The following is a 17,275-nucleotide window of genomic DNA, read 5'->3' as shown; positions in this document are numbered from 1 at the left end:
AGAATATTGGCAATCGTTAAGGATGTGCCGTTGTGAAAAAAGGGGCATTCAATTCAGTGAGAACATTCATTGGTATTGGATATCATTTGTGTGATGCCAACGAGATAGGTTAATGAAAGGCAAGCTGGGGCTTAGCATATACACAAGAAATTCGTCATCGAATACTTTTAGAATGAAGATGCCTTCATTATGCCTTCCTGGTGCTTTGTGTCTCTCTGTAAGTTTGATTCCATTTCTTCAGCATCAAATGGGACCGACGGAATATTAATACAATTTCGTTCCATTTTCAATGGAAATATTGAAGGCTTTTTGCATTGACACCAGCATTTTTATGTACGTGCAATTTACAAAACGGTTTTTTATTTCTCGCTCTTCATTTCAGTTCTTGTATTATTCGTTTTATTTCATTTTTTGTGTTCATTTCGATTCAGCAAACATTGTTCGGCTGAATAAAATTCACGGAATGACAAATTCGAATATGCACTCATGCCAATCAATCTATATAAATCCCAAAAACATACACATCCAGTGTGTATATGTGTGTGTGTGTGTGTGTGTGTGAGAGAGAGAGAGAGAGAAAGAGAGAGATAAAAAGCACAAACGAATAATCTCTAAAGTCCAAAAATGCTGTTTGCTTTTGAATTTGGTCCCTGTTCGCTGGAACAGAAACTATAGCAGCTATACGACGACTGGCTTTAAGCAAATATTTAATCTCTTATCGAATTCACAACATAAATAATTTCCCCATGCTTTTGAACAAGCCAAATGAATTACACCGAATTATGCTACGGATTGCTTGAAGGCACTTACAAATGTATCTAGCACGCTATGCGCTCGCCGTTTGTTGCTTTAGTACATGCTCTCAGATTTGTATTTGTGCTACGCATAATTGTAGTTATGATAATAACTATATCACTGAACTGGAAGCAGTTGTACAACAACATCGAAACGGAAGATAGAAAACGAACGAGCAAGAGAGAGAGAAAGAGAAAGTGCGAATGTGTGCATTAAATAAAGTGAGTACTCACTCGTCCACAGTCGCGCCCGTTCCGCGCACACAAACAATTCTCGATGCACAACATACAATATTGTTTTGTTTCAAGGGGGTATGCACGCCATGCTATAGAGTTGAACGGTTTTCCGTAACAAAGCTTTTCGACTGCTCACATTAAAATGCACCACACACAAACACTGAAACTGTACGAAGCGGACACGAAAAAAAAACTTATTGAAATTATACAATCGCGTTTGAAGCACTTGAAAGCTTGAGTAGGCGCAAGTGCTCACAGCCAATTGTATTTATATATCCGCATCTATAGTACTGATTGCATAGCATTGTATTCATATAGTTTTTATTTAGAAAAAAAGCGAGAGAGAGAGAGAGAGAGAGAGAGAGAGAGAAAGAGGGAGAAAACACACATATAATCCAATAAGATTCGCAGTAAGAAAAGCATACAATGGGTATTATATTGTGCGCTTGACTCCAGATGCCTTATTCATTATTTTCACTTTTTATTTAGCTGTATGTCCCTCATCTTCCCTTCCCTTTCTTTGATTTTCTTTTTCATCATCGTCAACACCATCATCATCATTGAATGAATGAAAAATAAGTGTGCACTTAATTACAAAGTGTAATTCCATCGCTTGCGGCTAAATAATTCAACGTGTTTGCTAGACAAAAGCATTCTGCAATTCATATCGCAATAGTTCAACCATAACTTTGAAGTTGAAGACCAGCATTTGCGTACACACACACTCACACACATACACCCTACCCTCTCTTAGATACATATACCCCACAATGCGGTGAATTGTTTTTGGTTTTCAAGGCACTTTATTGTGGGTTGGCATTAATGCACAGTGAAAAGTTCAAATACCCCAAAAAATCCATTTTCGAAATTGCGGTTTTTGTTCACAATTATTGAAAACCTTAAAAGATTAGAGGAGAAAACATCCCATAAATGGCCAAATCAAAATCAAATGGAATGCAAAATTATGAGGCGCATTTCAACAATATCCTTGGTCATATTTATCAATCGAACCCAGTGAATATTTAATTGACACAATGCCGAACAAATCAGCATCATTTTCGTCGGCATGTTCAGATTCTCGTTATGTGAATAATTAGCTAATCCGAAATGTTCACTCTTTCGCGCTCCTCCTATTTGCCTCTGTGTACGTGCAATGCCATTATATTAGTTTGTCTGCAGTACACTGTTCAAATGTACGACAATCCAACAATTCAACTGACTTTTAATAATGCTGCACTTTGACAAATACATAAATTAACGCCAAATAATTGTTTAGAAGTCTTTATCACTCCAGGTGTCTTTAGTTAAATTCGAAACAATCTAATTAATGCACTAAGTGTTTCATTCAATGAAAGATGCTATAACCACAAACAACTGAATATCTAAATCGGTCACCCTGAATAATGGTCGTATTATATTGGATGTTGGATGTATTTTTCGTCGACATCTTATGCATTTGTGTATTAGATGCATTTTGTGACTTAGTGATATCATAGAATTGGCAAACGTTATGCATGCATAATATATGCGGATAATTTTTAGTGCATAAACTAATATATTCATTGAGATCCGCTCTGTGCTCGAACGTGGCCGATGCAAATCAGATGAGAAAAAAAAAACGAGCAAAAAATAAAAATAAAAGAGGATGGATGCGTGCATGTGAATTGTATTGGCTATCAAATGTCATAATCTGCTTTTTGAAGGCGTCGCACAGCTATTGCAGACAGCTAAGTATTTCATACGTTTGGTGTCTGTAATTTGGTTAATTATTAAACAAGAGATAATTAAATCAAAGCAATTAGAATGTCGTTTTATTTTCGTTAACACATCCAAGCAATTCACATTCATGAAATGCATGGATGGTGAATAGGCACAGTCGATTGCATTAGCAGCCACACGCATGCATACCTGAATATATGAAAATTATTCAAACGATGCTCAGATGTATGACATAATTTCATTATCGTAAATATTCATACTCGACACAATGACTGGCTACGAAAGACAAAAGCATCGCCATCCACATGTTATGATTTAATTTAAACACAGTTGTCTCGCCGTTGTCGATAGTTTAATTCAAAACATGCACGCTACATTTCGAACGTTTGTCATACTCATTTTACACTCGGTTTATAATCCAACCGATTTCCCTTTTTTGCCAGTTTCATTTTACAAGAGGAAAAAAGTGTGCACGTGCACACCTCGACAATGTGAATAAACGGTATCCAACCAAGTATTAGTCTGATTCAGCACAAAATGTCACATGGTTATAGTATGAAAAATATGATAAATGCAAAAAATATTCATACGCAGCTAAAATTAGAATAAAAGAGAGAAAATAAATGCATTTAGTTGGCTTTGGATTTCAATTCAATTTTTTTTTTTTTTTTTTTTTTTTTTTTTTCAAAAATTTAGCTTTCAAGTGTATCGAATTGAAACGAACGTTAATGCCATTTTTTAATGCTTTATCTTCGTGTCAAAAAAATGTAACAGCTCTACAATGACGTTATCATTTCATGATTTCATTCACGTTATCAGTTTAAGCCGTTTTAGCAAATACATAATTTGTGTTCACTGTGAAGAGTGAGCTGATAATACTTTAGATAAAATCTTGTCTTGAATGTTGTTATGGCTCATTAAACTTCCGGAGAGAGAAGTTGATTCAATTAAATGGCCACTGAAATAATTTAAGTCAAATGTTATTTTAAATTATGGTTCATAATTGACTCTATTGTTTGTGTTAAAAAGAACTGTGATTTCATAATCGGTGGAAAGTGGAACACTTTGATCTTGGAATTCAATGACATCTTTATGTGATCTAACTTAGATTGAAAATTGAATGAAAAATAGTATTTGAAATTTTATTTTTGTTCCGACCTTTGGAATATTTTTATTCGAACACGATTTCAGCATTTAATCACAATGAACAAATGTGCATTTTGTTAGTCATCGTTCAAATTAAAACGACTCACAAAAATTACATGCTTTCAAATCCCGTAAACAAATTTGGTGGACAAATGAAATAATAATAATAGCAATCATCACTTTCGTCTGCCTGGCGTCAATTTTCAATATTGTTCGTGGTTTTTGTTATACTAAATTCGATCATGATTGTGATGATGTCACAAATTTGATACTAGAAACTGTCATAAAGAGAAATGCATAAAATGAACCGTCTATCGAGGAACTATTCTTCGATTTATCGAAATAAATCAGGGAATAGTTCGTATATAATAATCTTATTATAGTACAATATTCTTATAGCTATAATATAGACTATATTTTGACGCATGGCGTTTACAAACATTGAATTGCTTTAATTATTTCATGGGCGATTCATCTATTATAGAACAAGAAAAATTAAATGATATACAGTACGCTTTTATACCCATTGTGTCAAGAAAATATTCCTCTGTTCAGGCCTCAAATTGTTCAAATGAAATCGAGGAACATTTATTTGTTTACCGTATTCTGTATATGTGTAATGTGTATTCGGTTATTCGCTTAGCCAATAAGTCATTTGTGGCTAATACCTCCTGGGATTTATTTACTATTTTTCATAATTCATTTACTTAATACATCATCACATAAAATATATACATGACATATCATGTGACATATATTCACGATATACAACAAAACCTTTCAATAGTGGAATCACATAATGCCACATTTTTTTTACAATCCTAAAATTTTGCCACATAAATAAATATAAAATTTACCTACGAAAATTGACCAAAATTGAAATACATTTTTGAAATATATTCACAAACATATGTATAAATTCCTAATGTTTTTGAGCATCAATTTCTTGTAATTCCAGATTTATTCTCACACACTCATATCGGCTTTTCGAATTTTATTCCTCTCTGAGACTTTTTTTGTCCAATACCATAATTATGAAGAAAAAAAACCGACAATCCTAGACCCATATCCACGTGAACGATGTCGACTGCTATTCTATTTGAAAGGAAATTCATTGCAATTCATTCAAGAGTTTAATTTGTGCCGTCAAATGGGAAAAAGGTAAGTTAATTTTTTTCGATTACTTTCGTTATTGTGTTTGAGTGTATGAAACGTGTGAAGTCGATTTCCACATTTTCTCATTATATACATACATGTCTAAAAAAAATATGAAAGATATTGTTCTTTTTTGTTCAAAGCGACATCGATCGGTCCACCGTAGTACACATGTTCGAGCAGAGTTGAATGCATTTATTTATGAAATTCATGAGTCATAATCGTACTCAAGAGCTTTATTTCTCACCTTGTCACATTTGACAGGCAATTTCATTTAGCTTCTAATTTATCTGGTGGGAAAACGGATGTTTGGCTTTTATTCTTACACACAATTCTCGCACATAAACATTTCCATGGAAATAATTCGTACAGTTTTCGTATGAGTTTCGGTTAATAGTCTAGCGTGATGTAGAAATTTTCGCTTCGATTTCACTGTGCTTCTTTTTTCGCTTCATTTTAAGCGTACAGGTAATTTTCAACTATTTACTGTTTAATGAATTTTTTCGTCATTACAGCCACTACCGAGTGCCGTCCAGTATTGCATCGATAAACGAGACCATGCTGCTCAGAATGTATTTTGTAACATTTCTCCAGAGAATTCAATTGATTTGTCTGTGTACCGAATTTTATTTTGGCATGTTCTTTGCCGGTTTTTCTCTCATTCCTACCATGGTTCGCACTTACTCACTCTATGTTCCAACTAATTTTTGTGGTGATTAGTGTTTCGAAATGGGGGAATTGTAGTTATTTGAATGAAGCACAATGCGGAATTGGAATTTTCCCCTGGCAGATATTACATTGGTACATTCTTATTTGGATCGCAATTAGTTTTGGGCGAACACAATTTCATTTAATTGTTTTTTTTTTATGCTGGCGACGACATATTTTAATATTTTGCTATTGTAATGCATTCGAAATGAGCATTTTGAACATTTAGTTCATTTTATTAAATGGAAAATACAATTCAATTTATATATATTACAATATATTAGATAATTTGTCGTTTTTTTGTTTATTTGTCCCTTTATATTTCTCGTTTCCTCTTTACCGCTCACATGTATACATTGCTCTTTTTTTACCATTCCCATCGATTTTATGCACATGAATGAAAAACTATCGCATATTGCACCAAATAGTTTTATTAGTAGGCTGAATCTATAGTTTTCAATATAATAGAATCGAAATAACGGTTAGTTTGTATACATGTTATGATGTAGCTTAAGTTAATAAAATTCAATGTGCAGTGCACACATGCCAATATGACTGTGCAAAGTTCGCTTGGTGTGTTTTTTGTGTGTAAAAAATATTTGAATGCATTTATGTATATATAAACGGAGACAGCCGCAAAGCAAACAGGATTTGGATGCCAGGAAATGGTTGTATAGGTATATGTATCGAGCATTGTAAGTTGAACACGTTTTATTATGAAGATATTTAAAAATGAAATAACGCTCAATTGGTGCAAACGGGGGAAAATGTTAAGGATGCCATCATGAATTACCATTCAAATGACTCTTTAGAGCTTTTTGTACGAGTAAACAAAAAAGTAGCGCTGAGAAAACTCTGGCGAAGCAATTTTTACTAAACATATTTTGAAAACTCTAAATCTCTCTTTATGTTGATATAAATTGAAATGAGCTGCTCTGCATCTCGGTGGAAAAATGCATAAATGTCATACCGTTATATAAATTGTTGCACGGGTTGCATTTCACTCATATATAAATTCAAACAAAACGGTCGAGAATTCGATAAAAAGAAGAAGTAAGAAGAGCATATAACAAAATCAATCCATACCGGATATATATGATTCGATGAGAATAAAAGTGGCAGTACAGTTGTGTACTTTGAAACTCGTTCGCTGAAAAATTGAATTCTGAAAAACACAACATAGATGTTTTCCGCCTAATTAATATTATCTAAAATTTTGATCTCAATCGTATTATTACGCGTCATTATATCATATCGCTTTGGCAATAGAATGTTCCCTTGTGGATAATTACTGACTGACTAGTCAGGTAACTAATTTGAGAAGTTTTTGACTAAGGTCAACTGAGATTTAAGCTGTTTTAAGTTGATTTGGCTGATTTTTCAGTCAATCCCAGTAGAGAAAAATACAACTTAATTCAACTTCAAAACGTCTAAAATTAGTCATCTGCTTAAAATGACATAGTTAGACGACTAAAGTCGACTGGGTAGACGACTTCAGTTAACAAAAGTCGATTTCAGCTAACCAGTCAGCCACTCACTTTTTTTCCACACGGGTTTATAAGCACAGTGCCATACATGATCTGGAAAACCTAACATTTTTTTGACTAAATTTCACCATGGAATTGTAGCTGTCACCGACCATAAAAGATAAAAGTGGTGCATTTTGAAATATTTTGTGTGGTTATGTTCAGTGACAGCTACAAATCATGATGAAATGTGATCAAAAAACCACTGTCAGATTTTCAGAGCAGAGAAATTACATGCAAGGGTGAGCGATTTGTATTGCCACTTTTATTCTCATGGACACATATATTGAAACACAATGATATTTAATTCATCGTAAATGTGTTGGAGTCGATGTGCTTTTTTGTTATCAAATTGTGTGTAAGCATAGGACAAGAAATAAAAATCTATCTAAAAATAGAGATGATATTTATTGTGGTTTTGGAGTTGATAATTGAAAACCACAGCTACGAACAAACCTTCAAATAACAAGAGCTTTTTTCAATTTATCTCTTTTTTCTCCATTTTTAATAATTATTCTGTGTGTAAATTAGATGGGAGTAAACATTTTTGTTTGGTAAATTTGTACTTTTGCATTGATGAATGTAGACGAACACAATAATCAGAATCGATGCTAGAATCGGTGTGCTTTTTTGAATATTCAAGTTTTAATTTCAATGTTTCCAGGGCACTGCGAAAATCAGCTCGGCTTCAATCGATGCCAAGAAAAAAAACATAAATTTTTTGTTGTCCAAAACTACAAAAAAGTCACGAGGGAATCAAAATACGAACCATTCATGAAAAGTTTCTTTGTCCCTTTGTGTGTGTACACGCACGTTCTTTTTTGTCTCCGTTCGAAATAAGGTTATATGGATGGGACGAAATGTGGCCTGGTTTTTAAGGTGAAATCAGAGATGACCGTTTGTTTTGTGTCTCGTGTGTGAGAGATCACATTATGCGCTATATTGCAGTTCGCTTGGCTGCCGATCTCAATAAATATATGTGCGATACGTTTGCCAAAAACTGTTTGTGCCAGCTTTTGTATTGGTAATTTTCATTCGACCTTTTTGAGTTCATCTCTAAAGAGAATGAGAACGAAAATGAAATTGAGTTTTTAGCTTTGGGTGTGAATTTTGCTCTGTGACTATGTCTTCCCTTTTTATCGTTCGTTCTTTTGGTTGCATTCGTGTATGCGTGTTTTAAGTTTAGATTGAGCGTCGTGCTCATGATGCTTTTGTCATCCGTTAGTATTTATTACGTTTTTTTTTTGGATGCAAATGCTTTCACGTTCGCTTTTACACACACATATGGGTGACATTCACTACGCAGTATACACTGCGTCAAAAACCATTTTAGATGCACGTGAAAATGGAATGTATTTGTGCTCAACGTAGCTCTCAATCTATGTATGCTTGAATGGTAATATACATTGTGAACGTGTTCTGTTCATGTTTGTTGTGTGCGACTGTGATCATCATGACTATTTTAAAATGCATTCATGTTTTCATAAGAAGATAAAATCGCGGCGTTCTTGAATTCTTCACGCTTGCTGTAATGTTTTACGCTCTTTTCTTCTCTTTCTCTTTCTCTCTCTCTCTCTCACTCTCTCTCTCTCTCTCTCTCTCTCTCACTCTCTCTCTCTCTGTGTGTGTGAATGTGGCTTTTTTGAATGGGCAAAATACTTTATTCAGAAGTAGACAGTAGTAGTTGTTTGCATGGTGTAGTGCATGTTAAATTTTCCGTTGACTTTTTTCTTTCAAGACATTGTATAGAAGAGAGAGAGAGATGAAAAAATAGCGCGAAGCTTACAGAAAAAGAAGAAAGAATTGAGATAGCAGTCCAAATAGCGCGGAGAAAAACTGAGAAAAAAGTATAAGAGACGTGGAATCGAAAACGTTGAGTTTATGCTTTGCATGTGTTTTCTTTTCTTTTATTTTTTTTATATTGTTCTCTGTCTCTCTTTGTGTACGATGTCTGCGTGCCTTATGCAATGCTATGCCCGTGCTATTTAATGTGTAGTCACAACAATAAATGTTATAAATATAGAGAGCGTTTAGTAGTCATGAGTTGTTGCAAAAACTCAGCTCAAATAGTGAGAATGAACAACACCAACACGCACACATGTATACCAAACGGCATACGTATACAATTTATGCACTTGATTTTGCGAGCAGTTGGTAACTGACCTATATAATTGCGTTCATTTTTATTCAATGCTTTCGTTTGCCATCTCTTTCTCTGTCTTCATTTAGTTTTCCCTTTTTATCCCTCCACTTCTCTCTCTCTCTCTCTCTTCTTTCTCCCTGCTGCTTTCTTTCCAATTTAAGCGCTTTCCCCTATGATTCCAATGCCATAAATACACAATTTCGGTCATTTTCTTCTTGTTTTTTTTTCTATCTGTATCCATGTCTATAGAGCAGACGATAATTTTTCATTATTTCTATATGTTCACTTTTTCCCTCCATTCAACGGCGTATCAAAAACTTTTGCTAATAACTCAAGCCGTCCAAACCACCACAAAACAAAACATCAAGATTTATTTGCAGGCGTTTCAAGTACTGATGTCTATACCATTTGATGCATTTTCTAATAATCGGCGTGTGTGTGCGTGTGTGTATGAGAGAGTGAGAGAGTGTCCAAGTTTTTGCTCTGCTTCTTTGGATGCAATTTCACAAAATGATTAGTTGAGACGAAGTTTTCCATCACAGTTCAATTTTTTTCGGAGGGCATTCTGTTGGTGAGAATGGTTGTTGCAAACTTTTTTGTCCATAGAAAAATAGAACACACAAAACTTGTTTAACAATTTTGAACTTACACCTTTGTTATACAAAATAGATTCAGTTTAAACGATTGGAAATTGCGTTAAACATCACGATCAAAATGAACGACCGAATGGCCAACAATATATCTACTGATTGAGGTGCACTTTAACATGTTTTATGTCATCTTCCGAATTGCCATATAAACACTTCAAATATAATGTGGCAAACGAAAGTTTGTGTCACTATTTCTGTAGTTTTCATGTTATATGGTTTGACTTGTGTTAGTTTTTATTGAAAAACTCTGTTTTACTTTTCGAAAAAAATAAATAAAAAAGAAACAAGAAAGAAGACAAATAGAAAGCAAATCTATATGCCAATGCTATTGACTGGCTTTGTATACTATATATTTGCAGCATGTGCAAAAGGACATTATGCATTGTCGATCATTTGAACATTAACATTCGTTGTTTTTACATTTCACAATTTTGTTCGATTTCGAACAAACGCAAAATGCTATGCTATTTCTGCACTCAATATAGTTTGAATGACTTTTTGTTCGTACTCGATAAAGTTGATGAATTTTAAAGTTTATGTTTGATTTTCTGCAATATTTTTCATGCTCTCAATTTCAGCTACCATTCATGGAGTTAAAAAACTTTTATTGTGCATCTCTAATGCAGCAAAACAATAGGGAAAAAAGGTACGTAACAAAAAAAAAACAAAAAATAATTTATTCACAGAGAAAGAAAGAGAGGGATGATGGGAAAATCGAGATCCACGCCCACATACATTCATCAACCACAACGAAAATGTGGTACCAAACATATGGATTTGTTTAAATTCACTATTATACCCATGTTTCGATACAATCAAGCTTTGAACTAAGTAGCAGAGTCAGTTTTGTATACACTTTGATTAGAAAATCCACTGTTGTTACATGGTACATTGGGAATCTGATTACAAAGAGTGTGATGAATTTATTATTCATAAAAGTGTTGAAATCAAATACAAAGAACGGAACATTCCTTCGTTTCCGTTTTCACTGTCGCTTTCATTCTTTGCTCTCGGTTACGTTCAAAAGATTTCTCATTTAAATTCCCTCGAGAGAACGAGTGTGTGTGTGTACACTGGTATACATAAACGAGACGAAGTGCAAAAAAAAAATGAATTGTCTACAACATCCATTGGCGGCACGAATGAAAGAGTTCAGGATGCTCAAGTCAAATGGATTGGATCACAAAGAATCATTGAGTTTGCTATATATAAACTATATCGTATTGAAAACCGTGCATGACGTGACACTGAATGACAATTGTGAATACCAATACGCTTACTTTGTACGGTTAATTTATTAAAATTTATTCGGTTTAGAAAGGATATTCATCCGAGTGGAAAAAGAATAATAATAAAGACTTTGTTGTCAATCTCTTGAAACCCACAACACGCCACCGGATGGCGGATATACCTTACTTTGACAAGATACTGTGCCATCATTATTTTTGATTTGTTCCCTTTTTCTTTTTCTCAAGCCTGCTTTTTACAGTATATTTAAATTATTGTGAGAAAAGTACTGGGATCGCGTGTATTATTGAAAACGTTCGTTGTTCATATGCATGATGATAAATGCCAGAGATGTAAATTCAAATTGTCAATTTTATGTTATCTACTAAGTACACAAATTAGTGCGTTTATTTGATCATCAATCATATGAAATGTCAATCATTTAATGGTCACAAATGAAAAATATGTGTGTGAATTTTGTTGGGTAAATGTTTAATCTATTTTCATCAATATCACATTGATTTCAATAAACAAGATAATTCAGTGTTTGAATATTTCCGGTGATAAATGTTTACCTGTACATCTATCCTCTATAAACATCAATTTAAATTAGACAAGCATAACCCATCGTCAACATCTTGTCTTTCATTAAGATAAAATAAATGTTTGGTTCGATGAAGACGGAAGCAGTTGTAGGAAAAACTAAGTCTTTCGTATGTAAGACCATTTATACCATACATGGGCAAGGAAAAAATTTAAGAGGAGGTCCATCAGCCAATCAAAAACCTGGCAAATCTAGAGAAGTTTTCTCTCGAAAAACCGTATCAAAACGGAATTTTTTCGTTTTTTTTTTTGGAGATCACTTTTTTTTAGCGAAAAACTCTAGCAAATTTAAAGATTTCATTTCAAATTGAAGAGCAAAAGAAAAGGACTTCACTTTCGTGTGAAAAATCCTTAGCAAATCGAAAGATTTGAAAGATCGTCGGGAGGTTAACGATTTAAGGGAGGGGATTATCCCTTACACCCCCTGTGCCCATGCGGGCCTTACTTTGATAGTACTAGACTCCCCTTTTCTCCGTCGAAAAACGGAAAAAACACATTTTACATTTGATTAAATGATATCTTATTTGTTGTCCATGCAACAAATATACGTTGTCCACCCACACATTTATCTAGTGTAATGTGCTCGGTTCTATTTTGCGTGTGTGTGTGTGTGTATATCATTACATTTTATCCGGCTTATGTTGTATAAAATTCGTTGCCAAATCATTGTAATGTAAATTTGTGTGAATGTCAATTTTCGATTTTCCAACCCACAAAAACAATAGGCAATTGAAAATGTCGATCTACTAACTTTTGCATTTTATCAAATGTTGGAATAATCTGATGACGAGTTTGATAATAAAAGGTTTTTGATATCACTGAAAATTGAATAGAGCCTATACAATGTGCATGTATGTGTAGTATTTTAGTATGCGATTAAGTCTACTGAATTATCAGTATACCTCATTTTGTGTGAAAAGTCAACAATAAACTGTTGAACATTGTTGAAAAAGCGATCGAATACATATCGAGAGACGTGAATGTTGTCGCAAAAAGCGATGAGCATATTGGAGAAGGGGTGGCAACGAATAAAGATTGAAAAGAGAAATCAACACCGAATGGAGTGAACGCAAGAACAAGAGAACGATAGAGCGAAAGGCTATAACAATAACAACGATCTACATAATATGTAGATGATTTTGAAATACCATTATCGAAGCGGTATGTTGTTGTACGATTTACAGCTTGCTAATGCCGATACGATAAGAATATCCATCCAAATATCGTCTTTTATGTACGATGCACGCTATGCGTGCGAAACACTCAAAAACATTTAGCAGGTTAGCACATAATTAATGCGATGAATTATTAAAACTATTTTCCAATTCTTCTGTATAATGTATTAAGAGAAAAAGTTGATATTGTTAATACACATCGAATCGAGTCAAAGTTGAGAAAGAATTTATTTTACTGCGAACGAGAGATAAAGAAAACGAACCGATGCGAATATTTTCATTTATATTATAACGACACAACAGAAAAGCTATCGGCATAATGAATTTTACATTCTTAATGCGAACACAGTTAATTGACAACAAATCAGAGAATAAAGTGCCGTTCATTTGTACCAAAAAGAACAAAGAGAACAATATGCGGAAATTCAGATAGGAAAACAAGAAAAGACGAATACAACCAGAGAAATGTGTGCTTTTTACTTTGAGCCATGCAGTCAAATATATAATATGTCATTGAATTGTATTGCCTATGATTATTAATAACAGTCGCAATAACAATCATATTCATAATCACAAACAGGACACACATCTTACATAATAATAAAAACACTAAATCACACGATTATCCTTCTCATCTTCCGCCCTCTTCTGCACTAAAAAAAGTGTTAACTGAACGCTTTTGTAAGTTGAATAAAAAAAACGGCCATAGAATATAATTCGGGTTGCATCTATGCTCGTTTAAAACTCTTTGCTCAAATTAATTTCAACCACGATTTCCATACGGCATGTTCTCTTTAATTGCGCTTTTGTGAAATTTCAAGCTTTTGGAACTATTTTGAGTATAAAAAGTTCATGGAATAAAATATAACCGAACAAAAAGGCACAGAACAGAACTGAATGAAACAGAACGGAAACGTGCTGCAATGTGCATGTGAAAGCTTGGCTCAATCAGAAGAATAACGACAGATGACACACAGTTGTAAAACATCATGTTTCACTATTTATATATATTCCATGGTTTTTTCTCGTCTTATTATTTTGTTTTCTTTTTCTCAACCGAATAAAAAACAACAACAATTACTAAATTAAAACGTGTTCAAACGGTGCCACGTAAAAATGTTGAATGTGAAATTCAAATGGAATAATTCATATGAAAATGTTGCGGCCAAGTATGTGGAATATAAATATAATGCTCATTACAAACCAGGAAAGAGATATAAAAGAGGGTGTGTAAATGGGAGAACGGAATGTTGCGGACGGAAGTGAAAATTGCATCCAAACCAGAATAATTGAAAATGATGACATTTGATGGTTTTTTTCTCTTTTTTCGGGGTGAAAAAAAAACTACTTGAAATTCCACAATAACAACGATACAAAAATTAATTTAAACATTTTCTTTCTAAAAATATAAAATAAACTTTGATACAAATAACACGCACTTCCATTGATAAAGAAATGTGATTTATTTGCGGCTGTTTAATTATTTTCACTAAACAATTCACATAAAAACATTTCGAATGAAAAGTTGGTATTCAGTGTGATTTGTTGTTGTTCATTTTTTTTCCACCATTCAATTATCTTTTATGATGCAGTGTTTTTTTCTTATCTTTTTTTTTGGCCAAGGGTATGGCCATTTTTGGTTGCGATTCGAATGAACTCATATTTATTGCACATATTGATCAATTTCTTATCGATACGCGCGAACCATTAAAATAAATATTATTACCACTTGCTAATCGGTGCTCATGGTTTCGCCCAAAATATATACAGATACATACATACAAGTGCATAGATTTTGTTTGTATAATTATATACAGAAATGACAAGTCCTGTAAATCCGAAAAACAAACTTGGGATAATATCATTACATAACACAATTTACTTCTTTTGCACTGCCACATACAACCCATTACATTTGACATATCTCTAAAACAATTCTGTTTGCATTCGGGTGTTCAATATTTACAATAGAACTTATGGATTGAATTCTTTGTGTAATATTTTTTTTTAATGAGCCGAACTAAGTGAAATTAATTAATTTCCGTTGAAATGTGTGAAAAGCCATCGGTTTTCGTTCATGACTTCCATTTCATCGAATTAATGACATCTAAAACTACAAATTTTTGTTTTTATTTATAAAAACCAAATGCAAAAAAAATGAAATCAATTAAATTTCGATTTAAAAAAAAAACATCAAATATGTATAGTATAGAACATAAAGTAAATATAATTTACGCACTGTTATTATCCACAAACGAAACATCACCAAATGAACAAAGCAATTCGATCAATCCGTTGCGATGCTTAGATCTTTCAATCAGCAAAATCACTAAACTAATTTATTCTGTCCGTTATCGAATTGCATTCGGTTCGTGCATTATTTGAAGAAATTGTGTGTGAGAATCCATCACTGTTGGGTCAAAAAAAAATTCCAAAACACTTGGCAAGCTTCAATTGTCGGGATTTATACAAAAAATGCTATAGGATCAACGGTTACCATATAATTTTGGTATTTGTATTGTTGTATGATGTGATGTGATGCAATGTTACGTAGCGTCGTACCGATGATATCAACGGAAAGAAATTTTTGTATTTTGTTCGACGATGTATATATATGTGACGCGCTCTGCTTCCGATACAAACGATGCCAATTCAATGGCATGCACATTCAAACTAAATGAATCTATCGTAAAAGACCACACGTTCGCACACAGCATATAACTTTTGTTCTGCACTTTTCTGTGTTCCACTTGGTTTCGTTGTGCAAAAGTTATAACATGCTGTGTACAATATTTGTGTGGATAGAGCTATACAGTTACTTTCAGTGCTACTGCGGCTATAGTTGAAAGCTTTTTTATTCATTTGTTGTTGCTGTTGTTACTCTTCCAATTAGATGGATAGAGGGGTGATGCCGTGTGCACGCTATTCTCGAAAAAGCTTGTCACGTATATTGCATTGAAAGGGAGGCAAATATGGAACGATTTAAACAGCTTTTTTGTCAAAAGCGCTCTGATGTGTACATATGTATCTCTCTCTCTGTGTGTGTGCGTGTGTATTTAATTGTGTTTGTGCTTGAAACTGGATGGCCCATGCACATCACTGAGCACATAGTGTGAATTGCATAAATCTTACACACCATTATCATCAACGTGAACTACATTTGGTCGCTTCTTTTTAAACCGTCTTTCACATTCCATACCACACAGCACGGTTATAGACAATTCTTCGTCACGTGCTTTTCAATTTGATGCGCAAACGCAAGCATTTATTTATATGCTTTGCAAAGTGAGAGCGAACGAAGAATAAGGAACAAAGATGATGTTGAACGAGAGAAGAAGAAGAAAAAAAAAACACACCGTTGCCAAAACAATGATAAACAGCAAAGTTCTTTCGAAAACATTTAAGGGGAAATAAATAGTAAATGTGATTTTAAATATAAGCTACTGCAATGAATTGTTATTGCTTCAGTTTTCCTTAGATCGGGTTCTTTTTTTTCCCGTTTGCAAGTCGCCTTTGTTGTTGTCGATTTTCTTCCGTATTTTCGGTTGGCTTTTTCACTGTTCGCCAACTGACGAATTGAGTGTATTTCCTAATAATGTTGTGGTCGTTGTGTAGAAAACGGTTATATAACCGCCTGATTTCGATGTTAATCCATTCTCCTTATGGCCAACCATTTGTGCTTTGTGAAGCTTCAAATATTTATGATTTGCCGGTTTCCATTCGAAATTCCAACTATTGTCTCTGTCATACACTTGCACACGAATTTCACAAAAATAATCGTAATGAATTCAAGTAACTTTGTAAGCAATTCGTAACCGTATTACATTTTGCTTGGGTAGAGAGTGTTGTGTAAGAATACTGATGTGTATAAATGTGGCTCTTTTGGCTAGCAAAACACGCAAAAATTAATGTGGATGTCATTCAGCATGAACTAATAAAACTTTTGGAAAAACGATACCCGAATCGATCGTTAGTAGATGTTGACACGAACACCTTTTACAACGTTTCACTTTCTCATATGTATACACACCAATATATATATACATATATTCATGTATATGCCATAAAGTTCTCTTGTTTTGGTTCTCTAACTCTCACTCTATCGCACACGCTTCCTCCCGCTCAAGATCAGATGCATTGCGCTTGACAATTGCATTTGGGTTCAATTTCAATCTTTTTGAATGCTTTCATT

The 17,275-nt window shown here is 33.7% G+C and overlaps 1 protein-coding gene across 3 annotated transcripts in view; it reads right to left on the bottom strand.

Moving 5' to 3' along the window:
* The window catches only part of LOC116345966 (acetylcholine receptor subunit alpha-like), an 82,189-nt gene extending 66,434 nt beyond the window's left edge, over positions 1-15,755 (bottom strand). For 2 of the 3 annotated variants that reach the window (XM_031775805.1, XM_031775801.1), the window contains exon 1: positions 15,323-15,755. The gene's annotated coding sequence lies outside the window, so the exon portion shown is untranslated. The remainder of the gene's footprint in view (positions 1-15,322) is intronic. The other variant, XM_031775802.1, reaches the window with a different exon arrangement.
* Positions 15,756-17,275: the final 1,520 nt, after the last annotated feature.

This window comes from Contarinia nasturtii, unplaced genomic scaffold (assembly GCF_009176525.2).
Source record: "Contarinia nasturtii isolate CC-2019 unplaced genomic scaffold, AAFC_CNas_1.1 Cnas_scaffold_1371, whole genome shotgun sequence".
NCBI classification, from domain to species: domain Eukaryota; kingdom Metazoa; phylum Arthropoda; class Insecta; order Diptera; family Cecidomyiidae; genus Contarinia; species Contarinia nasturtii.
This window is presented reverse-complemented; position numbering and strand designations above follow the sequence as displayed.